This window comes from Eleutherodactylus coqui, chromosome 10, assembly GCF_035609145.1.
Source record: "Eleutherodactylus coqui strain aEleCoq1 chromosome 10, aEleCoq1.hap1, whole genome shotgun sequence".
NCBI classification, from domain to species: Eukaryota; Metazoa; Chordata; class Amphibia; order Anura; family Eleutherodactylidae; genus Eleutherodactylus; species Eleutherodactylus coqui.
The window spans coordinates 121,269,066-121,290,980 of record NC_089846.1 but is presented as its reverse complement, the minus strand read 5'-3'; positions in this window follow the sequence as shown (position 1 = coordinate 121,290,980).

Here is a 21,915-nt window from a genome sequence, read left to right as displayed (position 1 = left end):
ATTCTTCTTTTCCCCGAGGACATGAGGCCTAAAAGCTATTGAAAAGACTTTGGACTCCTAGTGGTCTTCCTCTGCATATGCCATACTGTAGTTTTATGATTTGTCTATGGGTTTTTTCACACCTCTGCCTAAAGTTCTGCTCTACTGCTCTTTTCGCGGAGCAAGAATGGGGAATCCTTGCGGCCAAATGGCTCCATGCAGCGATTTTTCTTCCAGTATTTTTAGCCGGATATCCAGTAGAACCCCAGACCAAAGGCTCCAACGTAGCAGTGAAACTAGCCAAAGGGCGAATGCACAAGGGCATAAGCGCATATACCCTTGCTATCGCATGTTGTATATGCCTTACACAGGGCGCACGATCACGTGCTACAGCATCTAGATTGGCAATTTTTACTGTACGTTTTTGCTCTGCCAGGACCGCTCATATTGGCATGGTCTCGGCAGCACCATGTTTGAGTAGGCGAGGCAGCCTAGATGGCCAGCTGACTTAATAGGCCCAGGTGTTATCGTCTAACCCCGCAAAATTGCGTGATTTCTGGCAAATACGCACGTAAATGCGCCGTGTGCGGCCGTCCTAAAGGACTTAGACTGGACAAACAGGAGATACTATAGTAGCTGGCAGGGGGCAAAGCCCAGACTAGGATTTATTTGGATTTAGTGATTGAATTGTTTGCCTGGATAGTATTTAGAAAGCTTATTATAGGTAAATCTCTTTAAAAAGTACTCTCTATGCACACTATCTCAATTAGTACACAGGCTGAATAATTGAAATATACAGTGAATTTCCATGTAACCAGGCCTGAACAATAATTAACTGTAATGATTTTTTCTTTATGCTGATGATCACACAATGCAATGATTTCATAAACATTATGAAGCCTATAGATTTCCTACAGGTAAAATACACTTACAAGTAATGTCAGCAGAAAGTGATAAATGACTATGAGCATTCATTAAAATGTGCTACCTGCAGTAAAAATGTCAAGATCCCAAGTGCTTCATATCTGCATTTAAAAACAAAAAAATCAATATTGCACACCTGTCATCTGGAATTTCATAATAGAAGCGAGCGAGTATTACACTCCGGTAATTGGTTTCTATTTCCAGTTGAATGCTGCATAAAACATGATTGTTAATCCTTTCCTTTGTGTTACCCAGAGGATTAGACTAATGTTGACCAACAAATATTTGATTGCCAGACTTAACAGTCTCCTTGTGTTTACTTTTACATATTTTCTTCATCATCGGTATACTATATTGGGATGCATGCAGTATATTATCATTATTATCATACTTTGTGCTTATTGAATGCATATGTGCATTTATTGGGCTGCATGTTTCTATCTATCTATCTATCTATCTATCTCATATCTATCTCATATCTATCTATCTATCTATCTATCTATCTCATATCTATCTATCTATCTATCTATTTATCTCATGTCTATCTATCTATCTATCTATCTATCTATCTATCTATCTATCTATCTATCTATCTATCTCATATCTATCTATCTATCTCATATCTATCTATCTATCTATCTATCTATCTCATATCTATCTATTTATCTTTCTACCCTGTTTTCCCAAAATAAGACCTTCCCCAATTTTTCAGGATTTTTGTAGTGGCTTGAAATATAAACCCTACCCAAAAGATAAGCCCTAGCTGCATTACAAATTCCTCTCCTGAAACCCAATACATTATCTAGCAGGTTCGTTCTGGGTCCTCCCACCGCTCTCCAGAGCTCCAGTGCGCTTGCTGCAGTCCTCGGCCACCCACAGAAGATTGCTTCCTGGTTACAGGATTCATACATCCCGCCTCCAGGATGTGATGGTTGTGATCGATTCTCGAGCACTAAAAGACAAACCAATGCAGCCCCACCGCCTCTCTCTCCCTGCTATAGGGAAATCCCTTGGGGAGAGAGGGGGAGGGAGTCCACTGTTGCCCCTGTTTTAAATGCCCTGCTGTAAGCAGCAGGAAATCTATTCTCAGTGCAGAAGTTTCCATTAACTCCTGCTCCTGTAGGAGTCAATCGACACTCCTGCACAGCGTGCAGCACAGACCTGCGTTTAGGCATTGTAGCCACGCATGTCCTATCTTTTTTTTTAGGTGCGCTCCATTTAGCTTACCTGAATTCTTGGATGTGATTGCTTCTATAGGAACCCTTTGATTCTTCTAGAAGCATTTTTAATCGTGCACATAAAAATTGCTCGTCTGACTGCACCCTTAGAAAACTTTATTACTTTGCTGCACTTTTTCCTCATCAGCCTAAAACCTTTGCAGATAGATAGATAGATAGATAGATAGATAGATAGATATGAGATAGATGGATAGATAGATAGATAGATAGTGTGGCAAGGGGAGTACTCTTGCCTGCGGGATCGCTGACTTCTTGACGGGAATGGCCACCACACATGCAGAAACGCTTCATGAAACATGGTTTCTCTTTAAGACTGGCGCCTGCCAGCATTTATTAACAGCATAACAAATAACGGAAACAGAGTCCCAATATGCATTCCTTCATAAAATAAAGTCCATATAAGCACCCCACCTGGGTGTTGAGGTTAGGGGCGTCACCCTGTCAACCTCTTGCCTTTCCAGGCCACCCGCCTGCAGCACCTCACTCTGCTGCGCTGGTTCTCACTCTGTCTCTCCTTGGTAGGAACTGGCTTTTTATCTCGTTCCTGCTCCACCCCTTGGTTAACCCTCGCAATAGAAGTCCTGTCTCTGGCCCTCTACAGACCCTTCTGTGTACTGCAATACTACAATAGATAGATATGAGATAGATAGATATGAGATAGATAGATAGATAGATAGATAGATAGATAGATAGATAGATAGATAGATAGATAGATAGATAGATATGAGATAGATCGATAGATAGATATATACATACATACATAGATATGAGATAGATAGAAGATATATATGAGATAGATAGATATTAGATAGATAGATATGAGATAGATAGAAGATATATATGAGATAGATAGATATTAGATAGATAGATACTTTCCGCTCATCTGTGTATACCATGAAACATAGGCCTGGGATTTATACGGATACTGCAGTGGTAGCAAGTGACCGCACATCACTAGTAAAAGAGTAATTTTATCTGAAATTTACCTTATAATGTGCCATAGATGTCTAAGTGATATGCAGGGAAGAAATTGATATGGGGATCAGTAGTCTGACGCACACCAAACAGCTAGTAACAGCTGAAGGTCCAGAAGGTCGAGGTCTAACCGCCCTTACATGTATTTGATGAAAACACATATTTAGCTTATTATAACTCTTTTCTACACTAAGAAATGTGCAGGGATGATAATGACATATACATATGTACAACTAGAGTTTCTTTTAGCCATCCTCTGTATTTAAGGTATAGCAGAAAAATATTCTGAAACTGCCTAGCAAATTGATTGCAAAAGTAGTTATAATTGAAAAACGTGTCTTTTCTACAGTTTACTTTTTAAAGTGAGATTGATATCTCAAAATGGCTCAGAATTTCCAATTCTATCCATTCAGTTGTGTCCGACTCCTGGATCCTCTGTAGGCCAGTTCTCTCTATTCTTCTCTATTCTCTACTCTGCTTTCAATTGCCTGATGTCCATTTCCATGTCCTTCTTGATAGTGTCCAGCCAATGTGTTTTTTTCCTCCTTGTTCCCTTTTACCACTGACCATTCCAGGTAAGCATCTCTTTTTTTAGCGAATTCACCCCCATCACGTGTCCAAAGTCAGTCAGTCTCTGTCTTGCCTTCCAGGGACACCTCTAGGTTGATATGGTCCAGACAGCTTTGTCGATGACCCTAGATATCCAAATACTGAGCTTCTAATTCATTATCTTGGTTTGATGGTCATATGCAATAAAAAGTTGTAACATTTTTTAAACAGGCATTCTAGCCACAGTCTTGTATCACCTAATTATGGAATAACTAATAAATATTTGATCACCGTATGTCTGATTGATGAGGCCTCCACAGTTTAATGTACTTTTACATCGGCAGTCACTCAAGTAATCTCTCAAACAAGCAATAACGGGTGACTATGAGTCCGTGTAAACATGTGACCCAACAGCGCAAGTCAACAAGAATCACCCGCTTGTTGGAGCTGCTCGATTTTTAGCTCACCAAAAAACTGAGCCAGTATCGTCCCATTTGAACAGGCAGTCAGTCATCTATGAACAACTGCCTGTTTACTCTGAATGGAGACAGACGGCTGCAAGAGATCTTCGTTGAGCTCCACCTCCATTCTGTAAGCAATTATCTCTTCTATGTGAAAAGATAGAAGCTATAATCGTTGGGATTGCTCTTCACCACTTAACCGCCTTACAGTCCTTCCATGCAAAAGTACCCTTAGACCTTTTTTGCCCACTAGCATGGAAAGAAGTGAAGATAACAGTAGTCTCTACACCCCAACAATCAGATCTTCGGGATAGAGCCTCATGGGGTGCAGAGATGCAGTCCTAAGCTCTCACTCACAACCTGAAGGTTGCCGGTTCAATCCCTGCATGGTTCAGGAAGCCAGCTCATGGTCAACTCAGTCTTCCATTCTTCCAAGGTCAGGGATAATAAATAAATTACTTGAAAGCGCTGCGGAATAAGTTGGTGTTATGCAAATAACAAGATTTGTTGTTATTTTTGATTTAAATGTAATATTTATCCCATCTGCAGTGGATAGGTGATAAATATTTGTGTCTGGAATAACCATTTCATTGGAACTTTTCATGATATAGCCTAAAATACAATTATTTTGAGCAGCAGCAATTTTTCAGAGTTTAACCACAGTTTCACACTGGATAAGTGAACAGTCAAGGCTGTAAAGCACACACCATGTATTAGGTACCCAATGCTTTGCTACAGCATCTGAAAATTGCTCTTTCGATCCATAATGAGCAAGGAACAAACAAGCAGACAATGAAAATAATATAAATTGCTCCAATGACAGGTTTGATTCCCAGACCCATGACACGCAGAAGGGCCGGCGATAACGTATAAGCATTTGATGCCGGGAAATATTTGTGCAGCTCTTTTTATAATTCATTCCCCTTTTCTCACAGCAAACATCTTTACATAGCACAGTTTTATTCCAACTCCCATAGGGGCTGGTGAAAACAACAGCTTCTTGCTTGCAGAGAATATGAGTACTGAAAGCTAAAGCCGCACACATAAAAAATAAAAGAAGTATCGGATCCAGAAATGCTTTCACAGTAAGCAGAATATGATAGAAAACCAACTAGTGCAGGAACGTCATGAGAGAAGATATTCCCTTTGAAGCTTCATTCCCTACAATCCTTTCAAAAGAGAAATACATTAATAGTTCAAAAGAAACAAGAGGGAAAAAAAAAATCATCAATGTACGATCTGCAATTTTTTTCTCTAAAAAAACCTCAGTCTAAAAGTGTGGTCTGCGGTGCAAAGAAATTAAAGAGCGGAGCCAAAGGTGATGCCTTCAGTGGTTATCTCGTAAGGGAGTGAACCTCGTATATCTCTAAGGGCGAGCAGGATTCCTCGGACTGATATTGCGCTTGTAAAATTGGGATTCTGGATGTGAACATGATGTGGTTTTGCTTAAAAATGCATTGTATCTATATTCTTGTAATTTGCATATGCAAATGTCATGAAAAAATTGCGCATGTTTTCAATGGTAAAAATCGCATCACACTCGAATCGCTTGGCATGGAAGCGCGATGCAATTTTTTTTCAAGATCCCATAAGAAATAATGCGCTGGGGAAAAAAAAATCGCTCATGTAAATAAAAACGTTGAAATCGTGTTAATTATAAAATGCGCAGGAGATCCGCACCTCTTGCCGTCCATAGGGATGCATTAGCATCCGTGCGACAAGTAAAAGAATGCGGATGTGATTTTTTTTTTTTCCCGCCATGAGGGTCGCACCTGCGAGAAGGAATCACAGCATGCTCCGTTTTCCTGCGCATCCCGCAGGCATGGCTTCTATTGATGTCAAAGAAAGCTGTCCGATGCGCGGCACAGCCACAATGACAGCTGCGGGAAAGCAGGGGATTCAACAACAAAAAAGAAAGCACTGCGCCGGGCACGTTAACCAACTCTTCCGGACGTATCTACCGTACTGAAGAAAGAAGATCCAGCCAGCTCAGAGGAGCTGGGTCAGGAGAAGTAATAAATAGAGATGAGCGAGCACCCAAATGCTCGGGTCCGCGTTATTCGAGTCGAGCTTTTCGTAAAATTCGAGAGCTCTACTCGAGTAACGAACCCCATTGACTACAATGGGAGACTCCCGCATTTTTGTATGTGGGCCGCCGGGTGCCGAGCCTTTTTTTTTTTCTTCCTATGTTTCTCTCTCCCTCTCCCTCTGCCTCTGCCTCTCTCTCTCTGCCTCTCTGCCTCTCTCTCTCTTTCTCTCTCTTTCTCTCTCTGCCTCTCTCTCTCTCTCTCTGCCTCTCTCTCTCTCTCTCTGCCTCTCTCTCTCTCTCTGCCTCTCTCTCTCTCTCTCTCTCTGCCTCTCTGCCTGCCAGACAAAAAATTTGCCAATGACGTGCGCTGCAGCGGGGGGGGGGGGGGGCAAAACAGGCACATCACAGCGGGGAGGAGCCAAAAACTGGGGCAGGGTTGAACACGGCTTGATGCTCTTTCGAGTAACGAGCACCATCGAGTACGCTATTACTCGAACGAGCATCAAGCTCGGCAGAGTATGTTCGCTCAACTCTAGTAAGAAACTGTATTTTCCTCTCCATGTCTGCGGGCACGCACGGTTACTACTGCGGGATTCAGCATCCGTGTGTGCAAGTGGACATGAGGCCTTAGGGCTTGTTCCCATGGGCGAGAATCTCAAGTAAGTTTTGTGCGTTGCGAGATGCACAAAACCCACACGTATATGAACTCTATGCTTTTTAATGTACTTATTCACATGAGCAATTTTTTTCCCGACGCTGCAAGGATAAAATACGCAGCATGTTCTGTCCTTTGTCGTCCCCTCGGAACCCCTCGCCCATTGTTTTTAATGGGACCATTAAAAAACATCACATGGTACCGCGTGCCGTGCAATGTGCATGTGAGTGCGATGTGATGTTCCCCACTTGCGATCTCCTGGCGCTCATGAAATATGTGCCTGAGGATTGCAATTTCCCAAGGTGTTTTTGAATGAAAAAACACCCATGGGAATTTAGCCTTAACCTCATATATCTCTCTCTTATGTTAAATTGTATGTCATTTTAGGAAGCATTTACTATTAATGTCATGTATGCGGCTTGTTATGTTGTGCTCCCACTTGGCTTGTGGTAGATAGCGCCTGACAGTGACCTACTGAAGAGAGTGGAAGTAGCGCTCTGCGATTCTAGTAGGATGGGGCAGGTAGAAGTTTATTAAAGGATGATAACATGCTTTATAAGAGATGTCACATTTGATTGACAGATAGCAATGGGAACCGCCCACCTTAGAGCTTCAAATCAAAACTAATAATGAAATAAAAAAGGAATATCCATGTAGTCAGTAGGACCTCCGCCATAGAGCTTGGAACCTGGACCTGCTGACATGAGGGCAAGACAGGTCCTCTTTGTATAGAGTGGAATACAGCTGGTACTGATTGAAATTATATGTCTTTGAGCTAACATAACGAACATTAGGGTAAGTTTACATCATGCCAATATTGTGCAAATTGTCCTAATGGCTTCCATGTAAAATATCATAGATTCATAGAATAGTAGAGTTGGAAGGGACCTCTGGGGTCATCTGGTCCAACCCCCTGCTCATAGCAGGATTTACTAAATCATCCTAGACAGATATTTGTCCAGCCTTTGTTTGAAGGCTTCCATTGAAGGAGAACTCACCACCTCCTGTGGTAACCTATTACATTCACTGATCACCCTCACTGTCTAATATCTAATCTGTGTCTCCTCCCTTTCAGTTTCATCCCATTGCTTCTAGACTTTCCTTGTGCAGATGAGAATAGGGCTGATCCCTCTGCATTGTGACAGCCCTTCAGATATTTGTAGACAGCTATTAAGTCTCCTCTCAACCTTTCCTTTTTACAAGCTAAACATTCCCAGATCCTTTAACCGTTCCTCATACATGATTTGAAGACCGCTCACCATCTTGGTAACTCTTCTCTGAACTTGCTCCAGTTTGTCTATGCCTTTTTTTTTTATTGGGGTGCCCAGAACTGGACACAGTATTCCAGATGAGGTCTGACTAAGACTTTATTCACACAAGCATGTATCGGGTGCTCTTTTCACGGCCGGCCGATATACACTACCATCTGATGCATTGGATTCCAATGCATCAGTTCAGATGGGCGTACTCCTGCAGCGCTATATTGGCCTTATTAGAACTATCTTTCTGGCAAGAATACATCATGGCTGCATGGACTCTCATGGAAGCCTATGACAGCAGCCACGGAAGGGAGGTGGGAGGGCTAACAGTGTGACAGCTAAACTTCCTCCCCTTTCTCTCCCCCTCTCCAACACCCTTGATGGCTGTTTGGAATGGGAGGGGGTGGAAGGGGTGCAGGGCTAGTTGCTACATTCCCGCCCTGTCCCACCTCCTCCCATTGCTGGCTGCAGACAAGGAGCAGGAGCTTAGCACATTAGCTTCCGCCCCATCCCACCTCCTTCCCTTGCCAAGAGCTGGCGAGGGGGAGGAAAGGAGGAGACACGGCCGACGGCATTGCGGGCTCGGTGTATATATGCCAGACCCGAGCCGTTTGAACGGGCGCAGAAAACAGCAGATGTGTGCGCCCGTTCACGGGTTTTTTACTTCGCCGGTGGGCGAACGTAAAAACGCCATCACCCCTGTGAAAGAGGCCTAAGGAAGAGTAGAGGGGGATAATTACCTCTTGTGATCTAGACTCTATGCTTCTCTTAATACATCCCAGAACTGTGTTTGCCTTTTTGTGCTAAGCATCGTATTGTTGACTCATGTTCTGATGCTGATGTCCTCCGAGCAGCTATACTCGGCTAAACCCAGCAATCTTCCTGCTCACAGCAACTCTTCACTCTTTCCAGAATGCATAGGGAATATGTAAATTAGCTTCCTGGAGCTCCAATCTCTGGTCTGATATGATAACTGTCCTTTGGATCTTATACAAGAACTTGGCTAGGTAGTATGATCTTGGCATATTGATTAAGCTACTGCTACCATTATGTATCGTTGAGAACTACTTCATAAACATTATCAAAGCTTGTCAGGAATGTTTTACTGCTGATCATATATACACTTTTGTATGCACAACTACACTGTTATGAACATTACGTAGGATAAATCATAATGAAATGTTCTTAATTAACCTTCATACCTTCTCTTACTCAGTGCTTGAGTCATAAAACAAGTATAATATATACTTTCTGGCCGCAGTGAGTCATTATGTTCGTTTTTGCTTTTTATCATTGCAATAACCCCAAAATTCATAACTGTTCAGCCAGTGAAGGAAATGAGATAGTGAGTGGGTAATGTTACGTTATGCACTTTTCATAAAAAGGGGTTATCCCGCGCCGAAACGTTTTTTTGTTTTTTTTTTAACCCCCCCCCCCCGCCCCCCCGTTCGGCGCGAGACAACCCCGATGCAGGGGTTAAAAAAACAAACCGGAGAGTGCTTACCTGAATCCCGGCGGTCCGGCGTCTTCATACTCACCTGCTGAAGATGGCCGCCGGGGTCTGCTCCCTCCGTGGACCGCAGCTCTTCTGTGCGGTCCATTGCCGATTCCAGCCTCCTGATTGGCTGGAATCGGCACGTGACGGGGCGGAGCTACACGGAGCCGGCATTCTGCACGAGCGGCCCCATTGAAGACAGCAGAAGACCCGGACTGCGCAAGCGCGGCTAATTTGGCCATCGGAGGCCGAAAATTAGTCAGCACCATGGAGACGAGGACGCCAGCAACGGAGCAGGTAAGTATAAAACTTTTGATAACTTCTGTATGGCTCATAATTAATGTACAATGTACATTACAAAGTGCATTAATATGGCCATACAGAAGTGTATAGACCCACTTGCTGCCGCGGGACAACCCCTTTAACATGAGCATATTTGCATGCAGAAAAATTGCATGCGCAATACTCAAAAAAATAGAACCCATTGATGTCAATGGGTTTGTTCAAATGCGCGTATTTAGTATGTGCAATTTGGTTGGGCAAAAAAATACACAGTATGTTTTTTTTCTTGCATATTTGCGTTGGAAAAGGGCACATATTGAACTGATTACACTAATTGGTCATTTCACACACAAAGTACAGTAAAAAACGCACTTGCGCACACAAATATGCAACAAATATTTAACAAAAATGCAGCGCAAATGGGTGCAAAAATATGAATAAGCTTGTGTAAATCTGGCCTTAGGGCACATGTGAATAAGGCATCCCAGCCATGGTTAGTACAGTTTTACTGCTAATTGCCAAGCCACACTTAGACTTGAAATACTAGCAAGTCCAAGTGCAGCTTGGCAATTAGCAGAAAAATGCATGCACTGCCCATGCAACCCCTTAAAGGGATTGTCCAGTTGTAAACTAGGCCATTAATAGTGGATCGGTCAGGGTCTGCCACCCAGGCCCCCTGCTGATCATGTGTGTGCCAGGGCGGTGTGCTCCAACACTGAGCTGATTTCTGTAGGAAGCACACAGCTTCTTTCCCATTGCAGTGAACAGGCCTGATATTGTAGGCTGTGTCCCCATTCATTGTAATACTAACGGTGCTTGCATTACCAAGTCTGGCTATAGTAGTTGGAACAGAGCTATCTACTTTCTGCAGAAATCAGCTCTGTGCACAAGAGCACTGACCCAGCAAACAGCTGATCTGTGTGGGGGTCCTGGCAGCAGACCCCCACTGCTCTACTTTTAAATATGCTTAGGAATGTGCCACCAATAGTTTAGAACTGGAGAACCCCTCAAACCTATTTAGGACCAAGCGCCATAATATACGTCTCTTGGGCTTCAATCCCTCACTATAGTAAAAATATGTGGATGGATGGATGGATGGATGGATAGATAGATAGATAGATAGATAGATAGATAGATAGATAGATAGATAGATAGATAGATATGAGATAGATACATATGAGATAGATAGATATGAGATAGATAGATATGAGATAGATATGAGATAGATAGATAGATATGAGGTAGATAGATAGATAGATAGATAGATAGATAGATAGATAGATAGATAGATAGATAGATAGATATGAGAGAGATACATATGAGAGAGATACATATGAGATAGATAGATATGAGATAGATAGATATGAGATAGATATGAGATAGATAGATAGATATGAGGTAGATAGATAGATATGAGATAGATAGATATGAGATAGATAGATAGATATGAGATAGATAGATATGAGGTAGATAGATAGATGTGAGGTAGATAGATAGATAGATAGATAGATAGATAGATAGATAGATAGATAGATGATAGATAGATAGATAGATAGATAGATAGATAGATAGATAGATAGATAGATAGATATGAGGTAGATAGATAGATAGATATTTTTTGCTCATCTGTGTATTCTGCTCTGGTGCATTCTCCATATACTCGTGAGCAAGTCTATTTCATTTTTGGTAATTTAAATATATCATGGAACAGAGTGGGATTAAAGCTCCTGCTCCTCCAGTCTAGCAGGAGCAAGCCAGATGCTCAGCTACCAGAGTTTTCAACCACTTCTGCCTTCTCTTTTACCAGCTACATAGTGCTTTGTAAAGAATGCAGGAAGTGGCAATGCTGTTTCCTGCATGGGATTTGTCAATCATATGAGCGCCGGCGACTCCCGGCATGTCAGAACTGCTGGGTCTTAGCAAACCCTGGCCCAGCTCTGTCAGTAACTAATGCCATTACAGAAGGATGTTTTCCGTTGTAACTTGGGCTCCTATGGAAGCGGCTGCCATGGATTCCCCAGTTGCAGTCAAAAACTGTGAAATTAAAAAAAAAAAAATGTTCTTCAGAGGTCTTATAAAATGTCATGGGGGACATAGATGTAAAAAAAAATTAAGAATTAAATTACAAAAATTAAAAAAAAATATATATTTTTAAAAAAACGACCCATTGCCTATACCAACATAAAGCGTCACCATATCCACCCCGTAATCTGCAACTATACATATTCTATATAAAAATGTCTTAAACAAAATGGCGAACCTATTCCTATAGTTTAGTTTAGCGCAAATGTAACAATTTTAAAAAAAAAGAACTATAAATTGAAAAAATATATTTATTTCACTTTTTGTACGCATAATAAAACAAAAATAGGAAAAATATTTAATTGAAAAAAGGTATTCGAAAAATAACCCCATATGTCACTAAAAAAATAGGGCTATAAAACCACCATATAATTGCTAAAAAAAAGTGTGTGGTCTTTTAGGACCTGGCTTTTAAGGGGTTAAGCTTGAGCAGCTCTTGGCCTAGAGAAAGAAGAACAATCAGCTACTGGCATCTGCTTCTATGCGCAATATTTCACATCTTTTGATTTTGTGCTTTTTTTCAGGTTGTAAACAAATAGAACAAAGTCAGAAATTAATTAAGTTCCTGGGGAAACTTCTGTAAAATACAAAGTCAAATAAGTATCTGCAAATAATCAATTATACATAGAGATTGTGTAGCATTTATTGGGTAAATCATTTATACATGGGGAATAATGCACCCAGATTAATATTAGGCTCTCCAAAAGCACAAAGGGTTCTGCGATTAGATTAAAAGAAACCGCTTCAGGCAGAGTGCTGTTTATAGGTAGCATCGCTCTCAGGAGGCTTGTATTATACAGTAGGCTTCTTCTTACAGTAAGGCTATTAGGTGGCAATCAGACTGTTGTGGTGTACTAACTATGCCGACTGCATGATAAGAATACATGCTGCATACATAATATCTGCTCTAATGAGAAAGCAAACCATTGCCAATGTACTTTACAGGGAATTGAAAATAACGGCTAGAGGTCATTAGATATTCATAGAACAATCAAATGTAGTTTAGTCATAACATAGTTCATAGTGCCACGAACAGATTATTGTCCTCCTACTGAGGAAATGATGACAGTCTAATCTACCAACCGCAGGAATACACAGATGTTTGGGCCAAACTCATAGAAAGATAATTAATTTAAAATGATTTCTTCTTTTGCAATCGGAAGGCTACATAACACATGAAAGATATACAAGCTAGAGGCAAGCATAGAGCATGCAGATATTCTTCTGGTAGGACTGAAACATAGGTAAAAGGGAAAGTGCATTGGTGCAAGCACCGAGTCATGACTGTCTCCTAGGGTCTGTTTTTGCCATTGCTTTCCCCAGCCATCTTTACCCCCCCTCCCCCCACCACCAAGCTGGGTAGTCATTTTACAACCAGCTACCTGAACCAAGTGGGCATTGAACCAGCAACCTTCAGGCCGTGAGCAAGAGCTTGGGACTGCAGTTCTACTGCCTTAACACTTTGTACCACACGAGGCCCTGCGCCACACATTGGACCACACTCAAAATACCGTATATTCCGGCGTATAAGACGACCTTTTAATCCCGAAAAATCTGCTCTGCAGTCGGGGATCATCTTATACGCCGGCTATACAAAAAAAAAAAAAAAGTGGCAAAAAAAAAAACAGTACTCACCTCCCCCGGCATTCTGCGGCACTGCTGCAGGCTGTCGCTCCCTCCTTGTCCCCGACAGAGCATTGTTTTCTGTATGCGGGGCTTGAAATGCCCGCCTCCAGAAAGCTAATGCTGTGATTGGCTAACTCACGCGCCGTCAGCCAATCACAGACAATCACAGCCATTCAATGACAACATGGAGGGAGAGACAGCCTGCAGCAGCGCCGCAGAATGCCGGGGAAGGTGAGTACTGCTTTTTTTTTTTTTTACACCGTATTCCAGGCGTATAAGGCGACAGTTGGGGGTCGTCTTATACGCCCTGTCGCCTTATACGGCGGAATATACGGTTAAGGTTTACTTAGTGCAGCAAATCAAAAGTGTCCCAAATCTCTGTCAATCAGGCTTTATTCACACAAGCATTTTTACGTGGCTAATTCATCCACAATAAAAAATCGCGACCATGTGAAGCATTGGATTCCCATGCACGCATTCACATGGCCGATTATTAGCCACTTAAAAACATCCAGCCGGCAAAGATATGACATCGGCGGCCAAATACGCAAACTGATGTTTTGAAGGAGCCAGAAAAAATAGGACTTGCCCTATCTTTCGTCTGTGATCAGCTGGCGGCTCCCGTAGGCTGCTATGGGAGCTGCCGGCAAAGGGAGGGGGAGGGAGTTTAGCAGCAGCTAGCGCTGCTAAACCATGTCAGATGCCTTTATTGAGCCATTAGAAGTCTTTTAAAAGATTTCTCCTGGCCGTAGGAATTCCGAGCTGCGGCGTATATTCACCGTACCGACCATGTGAATGGGTAGAGAATGTGAGATTAAGCTGCGACTTGGTTGCAGCTTTTTCTTTCTAATGCAATTTTTGGCCACGATGTGGGTGACGAAAATCACAACCCTCATGTGAAAGAGGCCTCAATATTGACACCTTGCAAGGTGCGCTGTACTGGAAATTAAAGAATGGAATGTCATTAGAGAAGTGATCGCTATTCCAAGAATCACGAACACAAGTAGCGATCTTCTATGCGGATAACTTCCTTACAACTCCACCAATACCAGCTTTTAAAACCATCTGCATTTCTCTTTATTTTTGCAGTAAGAAGTCTGGCTTTAACCCTTTCCAATCCAATTTGTATCCTGGTTTTCCTAGGGGGCTATACTATTTTTATGCTGTTATACAATGGCGCTATCTGCTGGCTAAAGCCAGTACTGCATGAGGTGACACGTTGGATAGGCTCCGACAGCAGAGAGGCTGGCAATATACAGTAAGAGAACCCCGATGGATGTCTTCTAACATCGGAGCTATACAGCCTTAAATCGTAATGTCTTCAGAGGTCAGACAGTGGATTGGAAAGGGTTAAATGCTGGTGGAGTCCAGGGTGTCAGTGCCAGTGTGGTTCACTTTTGAGTTGCAGGCCAATCTGCCAGGCTGAATCACATGTGGTGTCTTTAATAGGTTGTAAGCCTGCATAGTGCACCACAAGTATCAGTTAGTCTGGTACCCTTTGTATGTCCTATCTATGTGCAAGTATAATAGTAAGCAACCGCTCTTCCTAATATGCGGTTAGGTATGTCAGTGGTTGTTCATCAGTATTTTGTACCTGTGCTATAACCTTCATATAGCATTTGGCTGTCTGCATGCTGAAAGATGTGCTTCTATATCTGCCCTTGTATATTATATCAGTGTATTAGTAATTATGGCTGCTGGCAGTGATTTTTGAATTGATATGTCCTTTTTCTGTGATTTGTTGGTGTATTAACTATGCATGGTGCGTGATATGAGAAGATAAGAAAAGATACTGCATACATAATATCTTCCCTAATGTGAAAGGAGACAATTGTCAATGTACTTTACAGGGAATTGAAAATAACGGCCAGAGGTCATTAGATATTCATGGAACAATCAAATGTAGTTTAGTCATAACATAGTTCATAGTGCCACGAACAGATTATTGTCCTCCTACTGTGGAAATGATGACAATCTAATCTACCAACTGCAGGAATACATAGATGTTCGGGCCAACTTCATACAATAGATAGAGGCAACTGTGCAGTTGGTAAATCACAGCTCATTTTTATCCTCTGTCATGCACTAATCTACATGACATTTCAGGATACTATGAAGTATTGTGGAGGGGCGGTTGGTTATGGTGACGGGGGTCTGCTTTCTCTCAACACTTTGGCCGCTGTCCCCTGGCGTCTGCCCGGCAGATCTCACACCAACTGCCTCCACGTAGCGTGATAAATAGATGTTGTTGCGGAATATATTTAATATCCCTATTAATTTGTTTGTGACGCCAGTGCCTTACAGCATAAAATGTGACGGGTGATGAAGATGACGAATTAATCGCACCAAGCTAGGGATTGGTAAAATAAATGTAATTAATCATTCTTTTTCTTTTCTCTTTTCTGATGGAGATTATAGTAGAAATTATATTGGCGTACAGTATAGTCAATCCGCAACGATTAAACACTTTTACTCCTTTAAATCCACAAACTGGTGAGCTTATTGTATGGGCTTCTCTTTGATAGTCATGTAATTGTGCCTATGTATGGCTTTGAGTCCTGGTCTCCACATTAATTTGCCTCCGAGCAGGCGCTAGGGGACTGTTAGGCCCTAACGGAAATTTGGAGCCTTGCCTCTTCTTCTGATTGTGAGGGGGCTCTTCTGAAGGGACCTACTGACATAAATAGCCTCCCTAGAAATCCCGATAATGGATGGTGTATGGCAAGGGGGTTTTGGTGGAATGTATCACTCTTCAGCGATCACTTGCTCTTTTTCTCCCCAGGGATCAATGCTGTCACTCTGCATTCACTGCACTCTCTAATACAGAGGCGTAACTTGAAGCTCCTGGGCCCCAATGCAAAACCAGGAACGGGGCCCCCAACTATAATGCTTTATTCATAGTATTGGGCTTCCTATATGGAGAAGAGAGGCCTTATGGGCCCTCTAAGGCTCCTGGGCCCGGGTGCAACCGCATCCCTTGCATCCTCTATAGTTACGCCCCTGCTCTAATATATAAACTATCTTCTTCTCTGTCTAGCAGTCAATTATTGACTGACTAACATTAGTTTCTATCTTTTCACAGGCGCGACTGACCCAACTCCACTCCACCTGACCAGAGTAACTCACAAAACGATTTGCCTGGACCAACTGTAGGGACTATCTATCTGGACTAACTGTCACCTCACAGTGTACACACACTTTTTATTTTCTTTCCTCCATGCTCTGGTGTAACCAGGCAACGAGCGCTCCAATCACAGGCTTCACACTCCTGTCCCCTCACTGCTTGACAGCCTATCAGGTTGCTCATGTTGTCTGTGCTGCTGTCCTATCAGGGATGAATCTGCGAGCAACCAATGAGAAATAACTGGTCGCCAGGCAGATTATTAATAGCTCAGTCATAGGGCAGGTTAACTGGTAGTTAACCCCTGCTTGCCCTGCTGTATTTAAACGCCAAGTAATGACAAAGGCACTTCTGTAGGACCAATTTATGGGCCACTACAATATTATATATGAATATGCTGGCTTGAGTTGTATATGAATTTGGTACTGACTGGACCATAATTTATTAAACAATTTCAGTACTCTATATCACTGTGGACACCAAACACGCGAGTATAAACCTTTTTACTACATTAGATTACTAGCTGTCATTAAAGGGCTTTTCAAGGTTTAACAAAACTGAACAGTTCCTGGGCTATGTTTACACAGTGGAATAAAGAACATGAACCACCACAGGTAACATGTGGAATAACAGATGGAGAGTGGAACTTTCCCTATATGACTCAGAATAAGAGACAGTGCCTGCCTATAGTGGATGTCCTGTACTAATAAGAACACACCCAACCTATGATCCTCAGCCACTCACTTTTCCTGTCTGGGATAGAAGTAACCAACTAGGTAAGAATACAACTACCACCAATAATCACAGTTCTTAGCTTGAAATAAGCAGGAAAAACAGGAGACCAAGATCCAGCTTTGATTCTAACAACCATCAGATGAAGACTGAGAATAATCAGCACAGGTCCACAACCAAGACAGGAATAAAATCCCTCCTTAATTGCTAGGCAGGTGCAATAGGTAGCAGGACACTCTCATAAACACTTGTACCAGTGCTCAAGAAAGCTGAGAGGAAAGTCCAAAACAGCAGTAGCATAAACTACATCTCCGTGAATGAAAATCAAAATCTGCTGCAACACTAATGTACTTTCTATAGCTGAAATGCCTTTGTAAACCAGTCTCAGATGCAATCACATGACCGTGCTCCTGGTTTTAATCTTCTGTATGTAAGACCTTCTGTACTCTGAATATGTGGTTATCTCCCCTCTCTCTGTTATAAGGAGGTCACACACCCCTTGCCTCTTATCTACTCCCTGTCTCAAGAGGGACTGTGTTTCACATGCTGAACAGCAGATAATGCAGTGTCCAGTGAATATGGGAACAGCAGAGCAATGTGTCAATAAGGCTGCCTGTCCACGGGTAGGTTTTCATTGTGTTCCCCGTGGCAAGAATCCAGCCATGGGGAATGCAGTAAAAGATCTCCATAGCGTTTCTATGGAGAGCGCGTCCCCCCTGTCCACGAGCAGAGAATCATTGTGATTCTCCGCTCGCGGCGGGCAAATCGCAGCATGCTGCGATTTGCCGGGATTCTCTGCAGTCCTCCGCAGTCAGCCTATCTGTCAGATAGGCTGACAGCGGAGAACCACCTTCTGGCTCCTGCTCCCAGCCAGTGGACAGGCAGCCTAACACATCTGTGTTGTGAGTGAAGACAGTGAGTAATTCAAATTACACCTTGTATTAAAAGGGTTTTTCCAGGAAAAAAATTAGTAATGACCTATCCTCAGGATAGGTCACCAATGGTTAATCACCAGGTACCAGCCACTAGAGATCCCCAAAAAGGAGCTGATCGCCCTGCCCACTGTCAGTGCAGCAAGCCTGGACATCATCATAAGAGATGGCAGCGGAAGTGCCATAGCTGAAATCAATGGGAGCTAAAGATGCTATTACACTTCTGCTTTTGACCTCGGTGTCGGAGGTGGAAGTGCTGGAAGTGTAATAGCTGATTCAGCTCCCATTAATTTCAATGAGAGTGAAGTCAACTCTGACACTTCCAATGTTGTCCCCTATGACAAGGTCCGGCCCCCTACACTGACTGTGGGCAGGGTGATCAGCTCATCGCCGGGAATCCCAAGAAGCAGGTCCTTGTCGATTAAAAGATTTTGTCTGGAAAATCCCTTTAAAGGGTCATGTAGGCAGCTATAAATGGAGGCAATATCTGTTAGAGTGGAGGGAAATCTTGTTAATAGTATTGTTTCACTTTGGTAATTTCATCCAAAGTAAGCATTGGCAGCAGAAAAGCAAAGGCGCTACACAGACTTGTACAAAATGATGAAAAATAAAAAATAATTACTTCTAAACTTCTCTAGTCAGCATTTAGGCAGATTTTGCCTCCCTCACATGGGAGCTTTCTACCATGATTAGCGCAGCGCTTTAAGCACCGTGCTAATTGCGGTATAATGCTCCCATTGTTTTCAATGGGAGCCGCTCAGACAGCCGCTTGATTGCAGCACTTTTTAGTGTTGCGATTTTCGAGGGGAGTCTGTTCTATTTTTGAGTGTTTAGCATTCCTGAATGTTAAAATCCTGCATCAGCCGCAGAAAACGAAAATAGGGAAGGGACTTGTTATTTGTATAGCACCAACTTATTCCGCAGTGCTTTCAAATAATTTCTTTATTACCCACCAGCAAGCTGGGTACTCATTTTACCAACTTCGGAAGGATGGAAGGCTGAGTCAACCTTGAGCCAGCTACCTGAACCACGTGGGGATTGAACCCACAACCTTCAGGTTGTGAGTGAGAGCTTAGGACTGCATTCTGCTACCTTAACGCTCTGCACCAGTGTTAAGAGGCCTTTAAACTGTGCTTAACACAACGCCTATGTGAAGGAGGCCTTAGGAACTTTTTTGCATTTTTTCTTTAGGCTCAGAACACACCTTTAAAGGGGTTGTCCCGCGCCGAAATGGGTTTTTTTTTTGGTTTTTTTTTAACCCCCCCCCCCCCCCCCCCGTTCGGCGCGAGACAACCCCGATGCAGGGGTTAAAAAAACAAACCGGGTAGTACTTACCCGAATCCCGGCGGTCCGGCGTCTTCATACTCACCTGCTGAAGATGGCCGCCGGGATCCTCTCTCTCTGTGGACCGCAGGGTTTCTGTGCGGTCCATTGCCGATTCCAGCCTCCCGATTGGCTGGAATCGGCACGTGACGGGGCGGAGCTACACGGAGCCGGCATTCTGCACGAGCGGCCCCATTGAAGACAGCAGAAGACCCGGACTGCGCAAGCGCGGCTAATTTGGCCATTAGAGGCCGAAAATTAGTCGGCACCATGGAGACGAGGACGCTAGCAACGGAGCAGGTAAGTGAATAACTTCTGTATGGCTCATAATTAATGCACAATGTACATTACAAAGTGCATTAATATGGCCATACAGAAGTGTATAACCCCACTTGCTGCCGCGGGACAACCCCTTTAACTCCAGGAATGGTGGCAAATGGAAAGGGTTACCCTTTATATTATAAACCACTAGAGAAGGTATCATTCAACAGCTTTTATTAAACACACTCTTGCTATATCATGTATTTTGATATATTGAAGCTCTGCTATATTGTTAGCCACGTTCTGTAACTCTTCTTTACTTGTCAAACCCGGCATTCTGTGACATAACTCCCCATGCTGTAGAACTATTTTAAAAAAAACTTAACGAAATAGAAATCACTTTCCTCTTTTTTTTTGCTGCAGAGAGCAAAATAAAATAATCATAGTAAGATTTTATATTACAATTTTTCTTAACCTAAAAATCCCATTTGGCGAGAACAGATACATTTGTCTGTGTGTCTTTATCTCACTTTCACAGATAAATCATTTGGGTAATATTATGTAGTAGGTGTCATTTTTCATACGAGCCCTACTGTAATATGCTTGCATTTAAAGAAGATCACGAGAAGAATGGCTCGGAAAATATATATGTCACCGAAAATCACAGAGTCAATTCCGACAAAATAACAGTGTTTATCTTTTACGAAAATCTTATTTTGTAAACTACAATTTTTGAAACTCAAAGATTCCTGCTGTTAGGCTTATATTGATAGGGTCAGCGAAAAGAATGGAGCAAAATCTCTCCATATCCTGCGTATAATATATCTTTACTGCTGGCTTCAAGACGTTCATATCAGCCTGTCCTTCAACAATTGGCACAGAGCGCAAGTGAGCTAACTAGGTGTCTCGCATTCCCTGGTCCTGTTCCAGCTTTTAATGGCCTGTCCAATTGTTCTGATGGATTTTATCTAGAGGTTAAAAAGTCCTGTTTTATTCCAACTAGCCTGTTCCCTTCCCATCAAATAATGATTCGGAATCTGTTCCCTTCACGCCATCCATTTTACAGGCCTCCTTGTCACTCTCGAGGGAAAGAAGTCTTCTCCTACAGTCTTGCTACACGGGCTTTAGAAATACAAACCAAGCAAGTGAAGAATAACTCAATGTTCAGACACCAAAGTGGAAATGAAAATACTTTCGCAAAGCTAAATCTCTCTAGCGATAGCTCACAACACACAGCAAAGGCTGGGACATTCAATTCTAGGAACAGCAGGATGAAATAAACTGGTTTGGGGTTTAACTGTCCCAGTTGCCTTCTGTCTATTTCAAGCTGTCATTCTAACAAACTGTGGTATTTGATCCCTAGGAAAATTACAAAACGCCAGCATTCCTGTATTCATCACATGAGGCCAAAGAACATTTATTTTATAGTTTGCATTAGATGGCAAATTAAACTTTAAACTCTGTGTAGAGGAAACTAAGAGAAGTGAATATTTTACGGGAAGTATCTCTGTACAGATCCGGTAGAATATGAGAGAGAACTAAATAGTTACGATTGGGCTTAATGCACTTTTATAGAATTAAGTTAATACATGGCTGTGAAACTATCATTCAGTCTTGCGCTCACGGATGATAAAGAAGAATGTGAATGAATACATTTTAGACTCATAGACTGGTAGAGTTGGACGGGACCTCCAGGGTCATCTGGTCCAACCCCCTGCTCAGTGCAGGATCACTAAATCATGCCAGACAGATATTTGTCCAGCCTTTGTTTGAAGACTTTCATTGAAGGAGAACTCACCACCTCCCATGGTAACCTGTTCCACTCATTGATCACCCTCACTGTCTAATATCTAATCTGTGTCTCCTCCCTTTCAGTTTCATCCCATTGCTTCTAGTCTTTCCTTGTGCAGATGAGAATAGGGCTGATCCCTCTGCACTGTGACAGCCCTTCAGATATTTGTAGACAGCTATTAAGTCTCCTCTCAGCCTTCT